Below are 6,482 nucleotides of genomic sequence, written 5' to 3' on the forward strand. Positions count from 1 at the left end.
TAAATAAAAGCGTATCCGTGACATGAAATGCTACCGGGGTAAAAACACACTTAGCATCTGAGATACCCAGAGGGATTTGGAGGCAAAAATCACAGGCAATATTTTGGTTAGGCAGACAGAATTGAGAAACACTCAGAGACAGGAGTTCAAAAGTCAAAGGGCCGGAGCCAGGGTCAAGTGACACAGGGGGCCTGTTCCCGAATATCACACAGTCAGACAGTTCGCGATTCAACGTAGCCAAAAGAACTTCGATATTGTCAATGTTCGGAAGCAAAAGTTATAAGAAGGAGGGAAGACAAGGGCAAGCCTTGGAGATGAAGAAAAAGTGGGTTCACCCAGTTTCCTCGAACAGAACACAGTACCTTATTCCAATGGTGCAGCTGTTGCCCTGGCAGTTGTTCCTGTTGGTTTCCCGCAGACCCACGGGTCCTGGAGCTTCATGTGAAGGAGGACGTCTGAAGGGTCTGCACCACACAGGGATGAAGCCGGCAGCAGCGACGAGGAATAAAAGGTGAACTCCTTAAAAACAGGAGAGGCTCTTCAGGTGGCTATCCGGACCACTACAGCAGGGTGCAGCGATTTCGACCAAGGAACAGGGTCCTCTGGCTTTAGAAGATGAGCTGGTTATCCCCACCAGGCTCAAGGGAAGAAGACTCTGGACTGGATCTCCTCTTAGTCGTTGAAGGGTAGATAGCTCAGGACTGCAGCAGGGCTTCAACAGGACGGGGAAGTTGAAGCAGCCTTCGATCTCTCCGCTTCTCTTCGGTTCCTTGTAGTTCCAGTGGCGACTCTCTGACTTCTAGCCCAAGAGACCTGCCTTTTATGCGCAAAACCCCCATTCACACAGCCTGGCTGTCAATCACCCAGCAGGGGGGTTGTCTAGCCCTGACAACCACCTCAGCCAATCATGACAAAGTGCGACTTGGGTTTCCTAGGATACCCTGTGCAGGGGGTGATTACACCCCTCCCCCACATTCAGCCCACCTAGACACCCAGGCGCCTGGTGGAGGGCTTCTGAGCAAAAAGCCCGCCAAAAGAGGGTGAACAAAGAAGGCAAACCTAGTTTGCAACGCAAAGTAAAACACAAGAAGGACTTTAACAAAAAGAAATGGTGAATAAACCCAACCGGGGCCAAAAGAAAAACGATTTGGTCAAGCGAGTTTATGTTCGAGGCTAATATAATAGTCAAGAACAATACCACGTTTATCTAATATAATCGCGGTAGAAAGGTTGTAGATACCACTGCCACCAGCCAAGTCTAAATGTTAAAACAGCGAAACAGTGCTCTAGGAGGTACAGATGAAAAGGGATACAAATTAACCCTTTCCAGTACTCCATGGAAGATGGGGTGTACTGGGTCTGTGGTAGACTAAGAAAAGTTAATGGTAACTTTACCCTTTTCTGGTGTACGGTAGTCAGCCTCAGAAATGGAGTCGGGGGAAGTCTCAAAGACAACCCTGTGCCACGGCACTGAAGGTGCTGTGTGACACACAAAAAAGAAAGGGGCTACTGAAGTGGGGTCCTTCAGAGTCCACAATCACAAAAACAGCGAAATACACATGGCAAAACACAAGTAAGAGTAGGGGAAAAGCTCACACTCTTACCAAGTGGAAAAAAAATAAACTCCAGAAGACCAGCAAAGCTTCTGGGGGACTCACTAGGTGAGGGAAATTAGCCATAAATGAGAATTCTCCCTAACAGGAACCGTCTCCCCTGCCACCCCCTCCAATCTCCCCCACCGCCCCTGACAGGGGGGACTCGACTAGGTCTCTAGACCCTCCTGACTTGCCTTCGTGGGGATCGCGTCCATGATTCAACCCAGCCCCCCCTTTTGCAAGCAAACCCAAGCCCATAACTTGATTCCAACTCACATCTTATCCCACCGACCCTTGTATGCTAACAATTCTTGCCCTCCCGGGGCTACATTATGTAGGCTACATTTTTCAGTAGTACAAAAAAGGTAGCAGGCACCCCTCTCTAGAAAGAACATGGCATGATAACCTGTTTTTTTTCCCACTTTGAGAGCCCGCAGCCATTTATTTTTTGTTCACTGTACTTTTCACAAAGGCGGAACACCTATTTGAATACCTATTTGAATATCAGTCTTTGTCCCACCCACAAGGTCAGTCCAGCACTGAAATGTCAGGGAAACCTCCTTTGAACAAGAGAACCAGCAGAAACCCCAGACAAGTGTTTCTACCTTGTCTGGCCTCATCAGTGAGGTGGAGCTTTGCCTCTCTGAGCACAGTGAGCAAGGGTTCCACGTCTGGGTTCCCCCAGGTAACATAGAGTGACCAACCCCAAGTTCCTTGCAAAAATACAGAAAAGGTAGCAGGCACCCTTCTCTTGAAAGAACATGGCATGATAACCTGTTCTGTGTTTTTTTCCCCACTTTGAGAGTCTGCAGCCATAACGTTTTGCTCACTATACTTTTCACAAAGGGGGAATATCCATTTGCATATCAGTCTTTGTACCACCCATAAGAGCAGTTCAGCACCAAAATGCCAGGCAAACCTCCTTTGAACAACAGTACCAACAGAAACCCCAGACACGTGTTCCAGCCTTGTTGAGCCTCATCAGTGAAGTGGAGCTGTGTGCAGTGAGCTAAAGCGATGGCTGCAAACTTTTACATTTTGCAGTAGGCTCTAACAACGCATTCTTCAGAGTCGTCTTTCAGTTTTCTGGACTCCGATCTTGGATCCTCATCTTGTCCCCCAGTGGGCCTTTCTTCCTTGTGTTTTTCACCTTCACTGCTGTCCACTTCTAGTCCTTCATTTTTTCCTGAGTTGTTTTTGTTAAAGCCCTGGTTCATGTGTCTTCTTCATCTATGTCAAGACTATTTGATCCATCCCTACAGTACAAGATCCTGTGTTGCCTGCCATCCCACTCGAATACAATGCCAAAAGGGAATGTCCAACGATACCGGATGTCTTTATCTCGAAGAAAGCTCACCACTGGACCCATTTTTTCCTCTTAATCAGTGTAATCTGGGATAAATCCTGTAAGACTTGCAGGTCTGTCCATTGTAAGACAGCTGTTTCACCTTCCTTGCTGCCCCAAGTATTCCTTCTTTATAGGACTAGTCATGTAAGACCACCAAGATGTCTCTCGGTCTTGCCCCCAGTACTTTCCTCAATGGGCCGAGTCTATGAACCCGGTCTAGTCTCAGTTGAGCTCCATCTTTTGGCTCTGCCAAATCTGTAAATATTTACTAAATTGCCTCTTTAATATCAATGTCTTGTACTTTTTTAGACAGGCCTTTTTCCCTAATATTCGATCTCCTGGACCATTTTTTCTAGGTTCTCAGTCTGTAGCTCCAAGTTATGTGTTGCCTGGGCTAGTTATTCTACTAGCTTGTATGTTCTCTACGCATCTTCTGCAAGTTCCTGCAGTGTAGTCTCATTAGTGTCCACTCACTCCTCCAGTTTGTTGACATAACCTTTTATCTCGTGCAAGGTTATAGCCAGATCCTTGCGCATATATTGTCCAGTTGTGCTTGGACTATCCCAGCAATTTTAGCCCCAAAGTCCTGGAAATATTGTTTAGGATATCCTGTGTCAACTCTTGGTCTTCGCCTGTCTTTCCGGGGTACCTTCCTCTTCAGCCAGGAATCCTGTGTCCCTTCTCCACATCTTTTGTATCACTTCTTTGTACTTTTTGCCAAAGTCTCCTTTCCCATATTTTTTGATGTCTTCCACTCAGCCCTTCCGCATGGTAGGTGGGTCTCTTCCCTCAAGCTATCCCCCAAGCAGTTGGGCTCTTCATGGATTATTACCTAGGCCGGTCCTTTCAGGTTATAGTACATTTTCCAGTTCGTTTGCAAGGACTCACACCCTGGCGGGGGCGCCCTTCACTTTCTCCAGGGGCTGATGAAGGCGGCACAGGCTCTCTTCTCCTCCTGTATGGCGTGTTCTCGCCCCAAATGGGTGAGTCTGGATGCTATTTCTCAGGGTTGCTCCATGTTACCCCGATCACTGTGCCTGAGGTGTTAGGCCTCTGGGGGGTCTCTTTTCCTTGCAGTGGGAGAGGGACTGGGAGGTGCTCTATTGATTTCCCTGCAAAGTCATTAAGGAGGTTGGGTGGCAGGGGTGACCACGGGGTCCTCCCTCTCTTTGCCCCTCAGGTTTTAGGTGTCTTAGTGCTCCTCTGGGCCTTCTAGGCCAGTTTTCCTTGCCCCCCTCCACCTTGACTTAAAATACTAAAATGGCCTTCTCCCTCTCGCCTCCCGTGGAGCCTCCCCTACTTGATCTTGGCCAGCCGCTTCCCTCGATCACATGCTGGGCTTCTGAATGAGTCCTGCTCCCTGGCTGGCCCACACCCACTCACCTTGTCAGAGTGCCTTGCCTCGTTACTCCTGTGGTGCCCTTCTATGTCCTTTGCCCCCTCTGAGAGCACTCCCCTATAGTCCCACTCTGTGGCTTCTCGGATCTCCCTTCCAGCCTCCTCGTTCCTTGTGAAGGTCCTCACATCCTTCTTCCGGGATCCCGATATTTTCTGCCGAGGTCCCCCTCCAGCTCCAATGGGTTAGCTTCTACTCCTGGTCTCCTGGGGATGCCCAGTGGCTGTCCCTCATCCAAAATCTTCTGTCTGCATAGCTGGGATACTCCAGGTATCTTCGCTCTTCGGCAATGTCCCTTCGATTCCCCAGGGATGCACTGGTCCCCTCCCCCTCTCATCGGCAACTCGACTTGTTTCACTTTCCCGGAAGAACCCGCTGGGTTTTTCACACCGTTGTTCGCTCGCCAATTGGAGGGGTCGCACCTCTATTTTTCTTTGAATTTGGCCCTGATCTCGATTCCAGCACAGCTCCTCCAAGGACTGCCTCCACTGCTCTTCTAATCCCTACCCGGGGAGGGGAGTTCTGCGTTTATTTCAGGATCAAGAAGAATCAGGGGACAGGAGAGCTGCAATTACGTTGCTCCCCTGCCGGTGGTCATTTTGGAATCCCTGTGTTCATTTTTGATGGTTAAACAAAACAAAAAAAAATAGGATTTCAAGTTGCATACTGCCCAAACTACCACAGATGTCTCTTTTTCAATTGTGCCCAGCTGTGTTCTCGCTTAGTCTAGTGCCTGGTATTGTAGGCACATAGTTGTTTGGCCACCTTAGAGTTTTTCTGTGCTAATTGTGCCCCAACACATTTGCCTGCCTCTATAATGAATTCCTGGCCATAAGCTGTAATCTTTAGAACGGGATCCCTAGACAAACCATCCATCTTTCACATTTTGGAAAAGTGTTTGGTAGGCAGGAGTTCAATTGACCTTATTTGGCAACTCTTTGCAGGTTGCGTAATTCATGGAAATGGCAGTGGTAATATATCCCTGGATGAAAGATTTATAGTATCTTTAGAGGCCTAGGAAGGTTCTCACCTTGAGGTTCTCCTTTGCATCTTGTACTCATGGTGGCCCTGAATCATGCTTTTCCCATCTTCATCTTGTATCCTGGCTTGCAACATTATGTGTTACTACTGACTTCTGCAATTGTATTCGCTCTCCACTCTTGCTTCTCCACTCTTTTTGACTGCTTACTCTCTTTTCTCTCCTCATTTCCCTTCTCCCTTGTCCTATCTCCTCCCCTTTCTTTCTTCGATGCACTTACTCTATCAGAATTGTCCCTGGACCTAATATGATAGCAACCTCGTCTGTTTCCTCCACCCTCCCATTACTGTTTTTTTCCTCCCCACCAGCCCTCCAGCACTATATGAAATGTCGTCAGGCCTAGTATGATAGTCGCTTGTTATGTTCCTCCCCTTCCTTTCTGCACCCCTCTCCCTCACCTTTTGTTTTTCTCCGGCTCTACCAGAAATGTCGTCAGGCTTAGTACGGTAGTCGCCTGTCTGTTTCCATTTCCTTCCCACTCTCCCCCTCCCTTCCTTATCTATGTCTTAGCTCTTGCACTATCTGAAATGTCGTCAGGCCGAATACGATAGTTAATTTCACATCCTTACTGTTGATGGCCTGTAAGAATGTGGTTGTATGTTCCCTTGTTCCCTCCCTTGCCTTGAAGCGCTTTGAAACACATTGTGTATAGGCGCTATATAAACAAACAATCATATCATACTATACCTGTGTCTCAGTGGTGGGGATGTCCCAATCTTTCACCACCTCTACCTTTGCCCGGATACGCTGTTTCTTCAGTCACCCATTTTGTGTCCTATGTAAGTCCCATTAGCCAGCACTATCTGGCCCTTAGAGGCCTCAATAGCCAAGGCAGCCTTCTTCTTGGCTTGAAGCACTTATTTAAGGTGGATTGACGGTTTTCCCAGTTCTGACTGAAGACAGCAATGTCATCAAAATAGGAAACAATGGGATCTTTTAAGATAGATTATACATGATTCGTCATACTCTGATATGTGGCATTATTATTTTCGAACCCAAAAGGCATGACATTCAACTGGTAGTCCCCCTACAATGTGGAAAATGGTGAACTTGTGTGACAAAATGACTCGTGTTCTGCAGATATACAAAGATGGTTAGTGGCCT

This window comes from Ambystoma mexicanum, chromosome 10 (genome assembly GCF_040938575.1).
Source record: "Ambystoma mexicanum isolate Mex_15411 chromosome 10, UKY_AmexF1_1, whole genome shotgun sequence".
NCBI lineage: Eukaryota > Metazoa > Chordata > Amphibia > Caudata > Ambystomatidae > Ambystoma > Ambystoma mexicanum.